Genomic DNA, 14,669 nt, shown 5'->3' with positions numbered 1-14,669 from the left:
AGCGTTTCTTTCCATCAGTACATACCGCGCTTTTCGACTTAGCGCACTATTGTGTTATAATATATAGTGTAAACAAGTTCTTAACATTCGGTGAGTATTTTTTATACACTCTTTATGTTTTATACCGCTTTTATATTTTCAACCGACTTCCCAATTATTAAGTTATCTATTCGACGCGTATATTTTTTTTAATAGTAAAAAAAATAATGCGTTTAAATGAAATGATTATATAAATGTATTTTTTGGTATTTATTAACATAAACTACAAAATATACTTTTCTGTTTAAATATTTTTCTGCTTTTTTTATAATAATTTATTAAGAAAAAGAAAATATTTGAGAAGTTAAAATATTTAATACCGTTTTTAGTAAAAAAATAATAAGTAATAAATAAAATACTTATAATAATTATATAAATGTATTTTATTGTTATTCATTACCAAAAACTACAACTTTTAATAGTTGCATTTTTGGCTTGTTTTTATATATTTAATTATTTTATAATTGTGATATTATAAATATGATTTTTGAGGTTCTTTTGCTCGTTTTTATAATGCATAATTTATTACAAGGATATTTATTAGGAGTGATGTTAAAATGCTTAAAGCTTTTTACGATGTGATCTTTTAAATATAAATTTTTAAAATGCATAAGTAATACTTATATTACAAGGAAAATTATTACGTGTGATGTTATAATACTTAAAGCTTTTTACGATGTGATCTTTTAAATATAAATTTTAAAATAATTTTAAAACTAAGTAGGTAGACACTTTAAAAATGACGTGCACCGAAAATTATGAAATTTTACACACTTTCTGATCATAATTCTAATTTTAAACGATTATTTTCACGGCAATTGTTACAGCGTTTATATTTTATCATGATTATCCCACTGCTGGGCACGGGTCTCGCAGAATGAGGAGGATTTATCCCATTCCACTTTTAGTTCAACCCTTTGTTTATTAGAGGCACCACCGCTTCTTTTTCTGTCTAATAACAGCAGTGTTCAGCGCTGCTATGTTCTGGTTTAAAGGGTGCGGTAAGGGAGACATACTTATCCGAGACGTTCCAGCTTAGTCCTCAGGGGTACAACGCATCTGTGGCAAACTTCAGGTAGAACTTATCTTATTTGGGATTGATGACAGATGTCCATAGGCGGCAGTAGCCACTTACCATCAAGTGGACTGCATGCTGTATTGTTTGCTATTTTAATATTAAAAATATCTCTGGGCTCCGTTGTTTTCTCAGAATAAGAAGGGCTTAGGTCATAATCCACCAAGATGGTAAGGTGTGAATTAGTAGATTCACATACCTTTGAGAACATAAATAAATCTTATATATAAAATTCTCGTGTCACTATGTTAGTTACCGTACTCCTCCGAAACGGCTTTACCGATTTTCTCCTAATTTTATATGCATATCCAGTAGGTCTGAGAATCGGCTACCATCTAATTTTCATACCCCTAAGTAATAAGGGTTGTTCACCCTTAACATTTTTTTTTATATGGCAACATATCATTTGCCAGGTCAGCTAGTACTTAATAAATCCTTATGTTCTTTTACTTAATACTTAAGTACCAAGTAGGTAATTACTGGTAGTAGTCTCTGGTGTGTTGACTAAGGATTGTTAACTTGATAGATAGTTTCGACGTATACGCGGGTTCAAACCTCTGCATCTCAATTTTTTGTCCCTGTAGTTCCGGGACCAGAATAGGGCTACGGTATCCCCTGCCTGTCGTAAGAGGCGACTAAAAGGGGCTTTCGGGGTTACGGGCGGCAGGTTCGAGAGGGAGCTCGAACCGCCCGGCTAGCGACCCCGGGAACGACGACGGTATGTGTGGTCGCATTCCGTCGTATACACCAGACGGTGTGGTGACACAAAGTCACCTGGGCGGAGCCCGACGGGGCAGTGCGCTGAGAGGACTCCGGTCGCGTTCCTTTGGAGATCCCGGAGTCCTCTACGCAGCGCCGAGGACGGCCACCGGGGGGGTTTTAGTGCGGTAAAAGTCACACATAACCCCGTGTCGCTCCCACGGCACCGGGTACCTTTTGAAGGTTTCCCCCTCGAAAAGAAAAAAAAGAGGTACTTACTGGCAAATAAATAAATATTTCTTTGTCATATTATATTGTTTTTACATCGTAATTAAGATAAATAATAAAAATGTAAAATTATGTTAAAGTTAAAATAGAGATCATTATGTATTATGTTATGTTATGTTATGTTATGTATTATGTTATGAGAGTATTATGTTAAAGTTAAAGTAGAGATAAGTATGATCAAAAATAACAAAGTAAATTGCTAGTCGAATAGCTAGCGGTGGGTTCCGTGGCACCATTTTCAGTAAAAATTTGCTATTACATGTAAGTTAATAGAAATTATTTTTTGATACACGTAAAAAAGAGAGTAAGTATGTACTTTTTAAAGAATTTTATTGATAAAATACTTCTGTTATGATTTCTCTTTGAGTAATAATAGTTTAATCAGAAACTAATTATAACTTGCTTAAACGGTGAAGGAAAACATCGTGAGGAAATCTGCATACCTGAGAAAAATGAAAAAATAATAACTAAGCTGGGACGCCTCGGATAAGTTCTCGTATGTATCCCTTACCACGCTCAAACCAGAACACATCAGCGCTTAACACTGCTAGTTATAATAGAAATAGGTGAGGCGTTGGTGCCTACTAAATCACGTAATTTGAAACCTTACGACTTTGGTAATTTTTGATGTGAAACATCTATAGCCGCACGTAAAACCAATTTCTGGCGTGGCGACGCATGCCGTGGCGACGCCACGCTATACGATGGTATATATATACAGTCTATATGCAGTAGTGCGTACGGTGTGGCGACGCGTCGCCATGCGCGAAAATCGTAATATTTTATTTTATCATTATGACATATTTAGTTCCTATCACAATATGTTCTTTTCTGCATATTACTTTGACAAAATAATGTCGATGTTTCACATCTGCCAGGCGTCCCGTGACGGATCACATTGTTTAAAATCACGGGCAGTTGCTTCAATTTTATTATATACTAGTAGCGGCTTCGTCCGCGTCTAAAACAAAAAAAAAACATGACATACATATAACTGAAAATTTGTACCTTCATTAGAATGACAGTGGTGCCATCTGTCGAACATTGGTCGTACCAACTCAGAAACCTTCGTAGGCTCGCACAACTTTGCTAAAGATCATCACATGATCAAATGCATAGTTTAAGATTCTAAAAAGCACATACAGACAAACATTCATTTTGGATAACTATATACCTAATCATTAACTACAAGGTTATTTTGTTTATTTTATTACAAATTCAATAAATATTTATCTACGTGCAAACGAATGAGATGTTTTTGAGGTCTTTTGTTAACAATAAAATTATATTGTTTTTCAGCGATTTTCTGTATGCGTAATAAAACGTGATATTGAGATGTTTATTTATTCTCTATAACTAATTTAAAAATAATCTAAACATAAGCAGTGATAGCTTAATGGTTAAATCGCTTCAATCGAGAGGTCTCAAATCAATCAAATCAAATCAAATCAATTTTTTTATTCAAAATAGGTTCTTTACAGATCACTTTTTGAATGTCAAAGCAACTACCACCACTTCACAAGGTGTTTCGTTATGGAGAAGAAGCGGCGAAAGAAACTCCATAACACACATCTTTTAAAAAAAATGTTTTTGACAATGTTAACTTAACGTAATGGTACATGTGGAGCTGGAGCTAATTCAGACCACACCGTTTTGTCAGTTAAATAATCACTTACTTTATAGTACGCTTTTTTACATAGCGTTAGTTTAACGACATGTTTAAACTTTTTTTCTGTGAGATTCAAAATGTGGTCGGGTATTTTATTGTAGTAGCGAATACAGTTGCCCACGAAAGAACTAGAAAGTCTAAGGTTCAAATCCTAGGCACGCGCTTATTTTAATGATGAAGTAAAACATTATCAGGAAGACTGTATTCCTGAGAACTCGTAAAAAAAGTTACCAAAGGTATGTGAAGTCTGCCAATACCAATAAAACTATATTTTTTTAATATTTTTCAAACACAAACATAGATGACAGTGACAATTTCAAATGTCAAAACTGGTCACATTTTCTTGTTAGGAGTGAGTAATCTTTATTCATCTATAGCCAATACGCACTTGGCCAGCGCGGTGGACTATGGCCTAATCCTTCTCATTCTGAGAGGAGACCCGTGCACAGCAGTCGAACTACTTATTAACAATTTATTTAAAGCTTTACAGCCAATTAATTAACAAAATTATAATACAACAATGCTTCTAAAAGTAACGGTAAATTCATTTAAATATGCTTTTAATTGGTAATTAAATTGTATTCAAATTATTCCAAAGTGTTCAATGTCGAATTATAATTAAAGGAATATTACCATAAAATATAACGCATGAAGTGCTTTACCAAGTTCTGGCAACCCACACAGTGTATATTAGGTACCTGAAAGGTTTTAACGTGTTTTCCTCTATTATAATATTTTATTTCGACAAATACTTTAATCAATTGAAAACATCATTTTAATGTTGAAAATATATGATAATAAAGAAAGACAAACATAAAAGATACGCGCGAAAACCATAAACCTTCCTTGGTAGTCGGGTAAAAAAAGCTTGCTACACCCACAGTTCCACACTAGGATTCCGTGTCGTGGGTACCATGGACACACACAGACAAATACACAAACACCCATACCCAGAAACAGGAATGTAAATTCATCATTTAGATATATGTCTGGCTGGGGATCGAACCCGGGACCCTCTGCGCGTTAAACCGGTATAATGAAAGCTCCGCCACGCGTGGTTTTATTTAAAATATGATTTAGCAAACGAGGGTACATTCCACCATCATAACATCGCAGATGCGTTATTAATATCCAATACTGCGACGGAAATCTTTCGTCAAATTTTGAATTGACTTTTAAATTATTACTTATTTTTGACATTTAGCACTTATCTAAATACTTAATGTCAATGTGTCTTAGACAATACTGATCGAATTCTGCGTCCGTCGTTCGCCAAGCCACAACCGTTACAATTTCAAATGTGTGGATAGAGTGTTTGACTTGGTTTGTGTTAGCAAGCGCTTGTGGCCGTTCCAATGGAGAGTCCGTTTTTAGCAAATTAAGGGGAATTTGCCGCAAGCAATTACGTTGTGTTCACACATTTGTGCGTTTGTAGAGGTTTGTAGTCTGCGACAAATGCCGAGCGTGTGGGTACAGTAGTGACTTACTCTTCTCGAACTAAAAATTTATACATACTAAATTTTGTAGAATTTGCGTAGTATACACGAATTACGCACATATAATACAAACACCGATTGTAATACAAAGAATCTCTGCTGAGTTACGTTGTACGATATTAAACGCTCGGAACATGCCCTCGTGTGTTAAGTGCTGCTAATATAAACAACGAAGTTAAAGGGGTGTCGATAATATCTTGAACTGCTTTGAGAAAATTATGGTACGATCGTGTCGCTATTTTGCTCGACTTGGCGGTGGCACTGCCGTGCCCCTAGATCGCCAAACTTCTAATCCTGTAATTCTAAAATGTAATTTTAAGGTGTAAACTATATAGATAAGTACTCAAGTACTCTCTTTTAAAAGTGAATGAGTCATTAAGTTTAACTTTTTCAAAGAATTTCGATTCTCATGCTCAAATTTTTGCCTCCAAGGTCCCAATTCCCTTCAAAATCAATTTATTGTTTGGAAAATATTCAAAACAGATTTAAATCTTGTTTTGTTTTGCGTAAAACTGCTAGTACCCTCTGAATATAGAAATGAATCGCGTCGCCATAGCAAATTGTATGACTACACCTGCTCGCAACAACTTCAGAGCGGACTAGCAGCTAGGTGCGGACTATACACAGTTATAATATTATTTCATACGACCTCGGGTATCTTCAAAGGCACTGGTCATGTGGGATTTTTACCACACTACCCTATTTAGTATAAGAATGCAAGAAAGAATGTATTTTCTGATGTATGAAACATCTATATGAGACGTCCATTTTCATTTTGTTTGTCATTTAAGTCATATAACCATTACTTCGTGTAGTTTAATCCTTATAAGCAACACTTTCAGCGTAGTAGATACAGGTTGTGTTTTTTTTCGAAATCAACTTATATTTATTTCATTGTCTCTCATTGTAGTGGCGTGATTTCTGTGACTTTCCAAGAACAATTATATTACAAAACAGGAAAAGTAAAAATAATTACTTTAATTGAAAGTTGTATCAACAGGAAAAAATTACGACCTCTCATTTATATACAGGTTGATTTTTTAAATTTTCGTGGCCAAATCCGAAACTATAAGAAATAGCGAAAAATGAAGGGAGTTACGAGGCCGATTTTGATAAAACTCATTGCATCATTCGTTTTCTTTTTATCTACTTTCCTAGCCGAGAATGAGCAAGTTCATTTTGAAACGAAAATTACATTTATTATTCCACCATTGGATAGTGTCGCTATAAGGATAAAAATCTAGGACGTAATAATAAATGACAAACTAAAATAAAAGGCTCAAAAAGTATTTTTTCCTTAGAAATTAAATAGAAAAATGAAAAGAATTTAATGGTACGGAACCCTCTGTGTGCGTTCGCGCACTTAGCCAATTATTTATTTATTCCACAAGAAGTATAGATTCTTTTTTTTTTTTTTATAATATAGGAGTAGCAGACGAGCATGCAGTCCACCTGATGGTAAGTGGCTACTGCCGCCCATGGACATCTGTAATCAACCCCAGATAGGATTAGATATTCCTACCTGAGGTCGGCCACAGATGCGCCGCTACCCCTGAGGACTAAGCTGGAACGCCTCGGAAAAGTATGTCTCCCTTACCACACCCTTCAAACCGCAACACAGCAGCGTTTAACACTGCGGTTATTAGGTAGAAATAGGTGTGGCGGTGGTGCCGCCGGAGTCGAACCACAAAGGGTTCTACCACCTTCAAAACTTTTCATTCGTATTACTAATATGGGTAAGCGAGTACCATTGTACCGATTAGTATATTCTTATAACAATTTGTTTAATTCTATAGATATCTTGGCAACGCGCCCTAGTAAATTCAAAAGACTAGTTACTAAGATTATAAACCTGTACAACATAAAACCTATTTTCATCAACTTTTGTTACTGTTACTGTTAACCATCATTGAATTAATAGAATATAATTGAATATCTTGCTTTGTAAAAATATCTAATTATGTAGTATATTTTTTAACATACAAAATAGACTCTTTTTTTAAAAAATAAATAATAAAGTAACTTATTTTTGTAAGAACCACTAATATGAACCAGTAAATCGTGGAAAACGGTGCTGGTAGCAAAGTTAAATAAAATGTTAGATGTAATCATATTTCTGTAATTTTGTATTTTGTTACTGTTTGTTTTCTCTAATAAATTTAAATATATATATATATATATATATAAGTACAAACTGTATATTTTGTAATTGTTTAATAACTTTGCCGCAATAAAATTTGAATTTATAATTTCATAGTACAAACAATTTTGTTATGTTTGAAAAGTGTGTTTGAATGTTCAAAAGAGGAGACAAGGAGGCGGAAATCATTACATACAAACAAACATAACCATATATGAATATAATCGGATATAATTTAAATGGATCTATTGAAAATGCAAGTGTAATAGCATTGAGGCCAGTATGTTACGATATATGCTTACGAATTACATATTAAAATATATTATTATCGTAACTCAGAATAAAAATTAAGACTGAGCCCGAAACATTGATTTTTTTATAATATCAGAGTAGTACATGTGCAGTCACCAGAAGATAAGTGCGGTGGACTATGACCTAACCCTTCTCATTCTGAGAGGAGACCCGTGCCCAGCAGTGGGACAGGAATGGATTGATAATGATAAAGATTAGATTCCTACCTGAGTCCGGCCACAGATGCGCCGCTACTTTTGAGGATTAAGCTGGAACGCATCGGAAAAGTATGTCTCTTACCACCCTTCAAACCAGAATACAGTAGCGTTTAACACTGCTGTTATAACAGAAATAGGTGTGACGGTGGTGCCGCCGGTGTCAAACAGAGGGCTCTACAAATGAAATACAAATTGCATTTGTGTGTAGATGTATCTATTGTGAATGTTGCGATCAACTATATGTGATGTACTATTATATTAGCAGCACTTAACACACGATAACGTGTTCCGAGCGTTTAATATCGTACAACGTAACTCAGCAGAGATTCTTTGTATTGCAATCGGTGTTTGTATTGTATGTGTGTATTCGTGTTTACTACGCAAATCGGCATTGATTCAGTTGGTTGCGTCTATCTTTTTTTGTCTGAGATTCATAACATTTAAATTAGAACAATGCAATGTAGGCTTTATTGCAAAATTGCTTATTCTAGCAATCTTAATAAAAATAATGCTTAGTTGCAAAATGATATGATTTTTGATGTGAAACATCTATAGCCGCACGTAAAACCGATTTCTGGCGTGGCGACGCATGCCGTGGCGACCACGCTATACGATGGTATATAATATATAATATACAGTCTATATGCAGTAGTGTGTACGGTGTGGCGACGCGTCGCCATGCGCAATTGAATTCAATAAATAGTCATTGTTATCTGGAAAAAAATCGTAATATTTTATTTTATCATTATGACATATTTAGTTCCTATCACAATATGTTCTTTTCTGCATATTACTTTTACAAAATAATGTCGATGTTTCACATCTGCCAGGCGTCCCGTGACGGCTCACATTTTTTTATTATAACATGTTTTTATTAGTCACTAGCCTTTACCTGCGGCCTTCTCGGTCATAGGTATATAACAATAGATCTATCCCACTAGAAAACTTCTTAAAACAAGTAATTTTCTGAATAAAATATTCCCTATGCCCTTTCAGGCGGTCGCAGCATAAGATTCCGTCGTCTTTAAACACTACGAGGATATCTTGTTCAGTAAATGAATGATGAATCTCAGGTGACCTAAATCAGCCTGTATGTTATGGCTTATTGCTTATAAGGATCAAATTCTGGAAAGTAATGATAAATGACAAACTTAAAGAAATCATTTTTAGGGTGCCATACCTAAGGGTAAGCGGCACCCTTACCTTACTTTGAAGGTGGTAGAACACTTTGTGGTTCGACTCCGGCGGCACCACCGCCACACCTATTTCTACCTAATAACAGCAGTGTTAGGCGCTGCTGTGTTCCGTTTTGAAGGGTGTGGTAAGGGAGACAGACTTTTATGAGGCGTTCCATCTTAGTCCTCAGGGGTAGCGGCGCATCTGTGGCCGACCTCAGGTAGGAATATGTAATCCTATCTGGGGTTGATTACAGATGTCCATGGGCGGCAGTAGCCACTTACCATCAGGTGGACTGCATGCTCGTCTGCTACTCCATATTATAAAAAAAAAACCCCTATTACTAAGCCTTCGCTGTCTGTCAGTCTGTCACAAGGCTCTATCTCCTGACCCGTAATAAATACACACTTGAAATGCTTACAAAGTATAGGTACTTGGGTGGCCGCTAATAATAAACGAATGCTAAAAATAAAAAAAAGTTGAAAATAAATGATCGACTTGCACTTGGCCAATTATGAAGAAAATAAGTACTTACATATTTTTACGCAATGCATAGGTAGATTACAGATGTCCATGGGCGGCAGCAGTAAAAAGCAGTGATAGCCTAGTGGTTAAGAAACGCGGCCTCTCGATCGAGGGGTCCGAGGTTCAAATCCCAGGCACGCACCTCTGATTTTCAAATTTATGTGCGTATTAGAAATTAACTATCGCTTGCTTAAACGGTGAAGGAAAACATCGTGAGGAAACCTGCATACCTGAGAGATATATAAAAAAAAAAAATCTCAAAGGTATGTGAAGTCTACCAATACGCTCTTGGCCAGCGCGGTAGACTATGGCCTAATCCTTCTCATTCTGAGAGGAGACCCGTGCCCAGCAGTGGAACAGTAATGGGTTGATGATGATGATGATGATCGGCGGCAGTAGCCATTTACTAACCGGGCAGGTAACAAATCCTTCTATCATAGTCAGGTAAATATAATGATTAGGTGCTTACTGATACGATATTTTTATCAATGCCAATGAATTGAACATACACGGCTCGAATAGCACGTAAGTGCTAATTGGTCAGATTTTTCAAAAAGATCAATAATTTGAAGGTGCTAATTTTATTACATTTAATGCGTATTTTTTCCTTGCAAATCAATAACCTTAAAAAAACGATCTGAGGTCGATTAATCGAAGAATTGATATTTTGGGCCAAATAATCGATTATTTTAATCGATCTCTAGTAATGGATCGATTCAGTGTATCGATCTTTCATCCTAGAAAATTCGATTTTTTCGAATTCGAAATTTCGAATGTCGATTTTTTCGAAGTTGGTTAAATGTGTTATAAACAGTTTTTGCTGACGGATACGTATTTCAGTGCTTGTTTGGTCCTGATGATCTTTTTTCGCTATCTTCGCCCTTTTTAGCTGAAAAGATCGAAAATCTATTTTTGGGCAATCGATTCTTTGGCTTCGATTTATTTGTGAATCTATTTAATACACTTCAATTCGAATCGATCTTTTTCGGAAAGAATCGCCATTCCTATTTAAAAGGTAACACCTTATTGTCCCATTGGTGTTATAGTTTGAAGGTGGTGGAATCCTTTGTGGTTCGACTCCGGCGGCACCACCGCCACACCTATTTCTGTTATAACAGCAGTGTTAGGCGCTGCTGTGTTCCGTTTTGAAGGGTGTGGTAAGGGAGACATACTTTTCCGAGGCGTTCCAGCTTAGTCCTCAGGGGTAGCGGCGCATCTGTGGCCGACCTCAGGTAGGAATATCTAATCCTATCTGGGGTTGATTACAGATGTTCATGGGCGGCAGTAGCCACTTACAATCAGGTGGACTGCATGCTCGTCTGCTACTCCCATATTATAAAAAAAAGTATTTGTTGTTACAGTGGCCACCGATATACATATTCTGTAAAAATTTCAAGTGTCTATCTATTACGGTTCAGGAGATAGAGCCCTGTGATTGACAAACAGCGGAGGCTTTAATAATAGGGTTCCGTTTTCACCCTTTGGGTACGGAACCCTTCCTAAATACGTACATAGAATATACCTTTAAAACGCACATCCGTTCAAACATTTTTACTTTATTTAATAATATTTTTTTAATAATATTAGAGTAGCAGATGCCCGTTACCCCTGAGAACTAAGCTGGAACGCCTCGAATAAGTAGATATGTCTCCCTTACATCCTTCAGACCAGAACACAGCAGCGCTTAACACTGCTGTTATTACAGAAATAGGTATAACGGTGGTATAGTCCGCGTAAAACTGCTAATCCGCTCTGAATCCTTACTAATATTATAAATCCGAAAGTAACTCTGTCTGTCTGTCTGTCTGGTTGTCTCTTCTTCACGCCTAAACCACTGAACCGATTTTAATGAAATTTTGCAAAAAGATAGTCTGAGACCCGAGAAAGGACATAGGATAGTTTTTATCCCGGAAATCCCATGGGAACTAGGGAGGCCGATCTAAGATCGATTAATCGGAGAATCGATCTTTTGGACCAAAAAAAATCGATTATTTTCATATCATAATCGATTATATGTCATATTATTTTCTTTTAAACGCGGGCGAAGCCGCGGGCAAAAACTAGTATAGAAATGAATCGCGTCACCATAGCAAATTGTACTTCACCTGCTCGCAACAACTTCAGAGACTAGCAGTTTGGCGGTGACTATACCGGAATTGAACCAAGAGTTCTACCACCTTTAAAATATAATAAAGATTCTAATTAAATGTAATATGTTTAATATGGCCTTTAACTGACGCATATCCTACAAGGAACTTAATGGCCTAGTCGTTAACCTAGAAACGTGAAATTTAAGGTGATCTAAGGTCTCTCTTATACCTACCTACACACAACGTAATCTTATATATAAAATTCTCGTGTCACACTGTTAGTTACCGTACTCCTCCGAAACAGCTTTACCGATCTTCACCAAATTTTATATGCATATTCAGTAGGTCTGAGAATCGACTACTGTCTATTTTTCATACCCCTAAGTGATAAGGGTTGTTCACCCGTAACATTTTTTATTTATATGGCAACACAACGTTTGCCAGGTCAGGTAGTAATATTATAATATAGCAGTGATAACCTAGTGGTTAAGAAACTCTTGCTCGAGGGGTCCGAGGTTCAAATCCCAGGCACGCACCTCTGATTTTTTCAAAGTTATGTGCGTATTAGGTATTAATATTATCACTTGCTTAAACGGTGAAGGAAAATATCATGAGGTTGAGAACAAAAAAAAATGTTTTCACAGGTATGTGAAGTCTACCAATACGCACTTGTCCAGCGCGGTGGACTATGGTCTAATCCTTCTCATTCTGAGAGGAGACCCGTGCCCAGCAAAGGGACAATAATGGGTTGATGATAATGATGATAGAGTAGAAATAATAGTATAGTAGTCAAAGTAGTTTGAAGGTGTTAAAATCCTCTGTTATTCGACTCCGGCGGCACCACCGCCACACCCATTGCGTAATAACAGCAGTGTTAAGCGCTGCTGTGTTCTGGTCTGAAGGGTGTGGTAAGGCAGATATACTTTTCCGAGGCACTCCAGCTTAGTCCTTAGGGGCAGGGGCGCATCTGTGATCGGTTTGACCTTTCGAAACAAACAGAAAAGTAAGATTAATAGGTTGTTTATCAAAGAGTTACTTTAATATACTGTAACTATGTAGTACGTGTTATGAACATAACAAAAAAGCTTTTTTAATATAGGAAAAAACGTTGACGTTGACTAAAGAAGATAGACTTCGCCAAAATATTGAAGCATGCCAAATTCTGCGGATTTGTGTAGTATACACGAATTACTCCCAATATCTTCTAAATATGTATAACTCAAAGGTGACTGACTGACATAGTGATCTATCAACGCACAGCCCAAACCACTGGACGGATCGGGCTGAAATTTGGCATGCAGGTAGATGTTATAACGTAGGCATCCGCTAAGAAAGGATTTTGATCAATTCTACCCCCAAGGGGATAAATAGGGGATGAAAATATTACTTCGTAACGCAAGCGAAGCCGCGGGCAAACTCGTAAATCATATAATTGCAATACAAAGACTCTCTGATGAGTCGTTAAGTTGTACGAAGATGGTGGAACCCTTTGTGGTTCGATTCCGGCGGCACCACCGCCACACTAATTTCTAGCTAATAACAGCAGTAAAGTGCTGCTGTGTTCTGTTTGATGCGGTAAGGGAGACATACTTATCCGAGACATTGCAACTTAGTCGGGCAGCAATGCTTCTGTGGCCAACTTTAGGTAATCTTATCTGGGGTTAACTACATGTTCATAAGCGGCAGTAGCCACTTACCATCAGGTGGGCTGCATGCTCGTTTACTTAAATTGGGAAGTAATAAATATATTAAACGCTCGGAACACACCGTCGTGTGTTAAGTGCTGCTAATATAACACATCACATACAATACAAACACCGATTGCAATACAAAGAATCTCTGCTGAGTTACGTTGTACGATATTAAACGCTCGGAACACGCCGTCGTGTGTTACGTGCTGCTAATACAATAGTACATCACAAACACTTGATCACAACATTCACAGACCAGCAAGTTGTTCTTCAATGCTGTTTCAGGGCTTTATCTAACTTTTTAGTCTGTGGTATCGTACTTTAAAATCGAGAAAAAATTAAGTAAGTTCCCGAATCGATGAAACCAGTTATAAATAATAATATAGTATGCTTACGTCAATGATAGGTATCTATAAAAAATACTTCTTTACGTCGTAATAAATATGATCGAACCCTTCCTTATTCGAAGGTACCATACCGTCACATCTATTTCTGTTATAACAGCAGTGTTAGGCGCTGCTATGTTCTGGTTTGAAGTGTGGTAAGGGAGACATGCTTTTCCGAGGCGTTCCAGCTTAGTCCTCAGCAGCTGTCCTCAGATAGGATATCTGTGTGTGATTACCGATATACATATGGCAGTAGCTTCCAAAATACAGCATTGGCTGTGATAGCCTAGTGGCTAAAACTCAGCATCTCAACAGGGGCCTAGGTTCAAATCTTAAGCACTTCTGATATTTCAGAATAATGCGGTATCTGATATTTCAGAATAATGCGGTATATATTATAAAGAGGAAAACTTTGTTTGTTTGTTTGATTGTAATGAATAGGCTCAAAAACTACTAGACCGATTTTAAAAATTCTTTCACCATTCGAAAGCTACATTATCCACGAGTAACATAGGCTATATTTTATATGAAATATATTTGATAAATAGATTTTGAGGCGGTACAAAGTTTGCCGGGTTAGCTAGTTAGAAATAAATCATCATTTGCTATAACGGTCAAGTTCTTAAAAAGTTCTCAAAGGTATGTGAAGTCTACCAATACGCCCTTGTCCAGCGCGGTGGACTATGGCCTAATCCTCATTCTGAGAGGAGACCCAAGCCCAGCAGTGACAGTAATGGGTTGATAATACGGCAGTAACTTAGCATAAACCGGTCGTGGATTTCCCGTTATTTAAACAAAAGACTGCATACAATGATTTTGCGTCGAAAAACCCGTTTTAAACTAGTTACTAACCGTTTCAAAACGCACTGTTATGGCTAAATCGATC

The 14,669-nt window shown here is 36.6% G+C and overlaps 1 protein-coding gene across 1 annotated transcript in view; it reads left to right on the top strand.

Moving 5' to 3' along the window:
* The window catches only part of LOC140756894 (fatty acyl-CoA reductase wat), a 59,957-nt gene continuing 45,288 nt past the window's right edge, over window positions 1-14,669 (top strand). The window contains exon 1 of the mRNA XM_073092429.1: window positions 1-90. The gene's annotated coding sequence lies outside the window, so the exon portion shown is untranslated. The remainder of the gene's footprint in view (window positions 91-14,669) is intronic.

Source organism: Epargyreus clarus, unplaced genomic scaffold (genome assembly GCF_041222505.1).
Source record: "Epargyreus clarus isolate Ecla_fem2 unplaced genomic scaffold, WU_Ecla_fem_2.2 ptg000036l, whole genome shotgun sequence".
Lineage (NCBI taxonomy): Eukaryota > Metazoa > Arthropoda > Insecta > Lepidoptera > Hesperiidae > Epargyreus > Epargyreus clarus.
The sequence above is the reverse complement of the archived record's forward strand: the minus strand, read 5'-3'. Positions and strand labels throughout refer to the sequence as shown.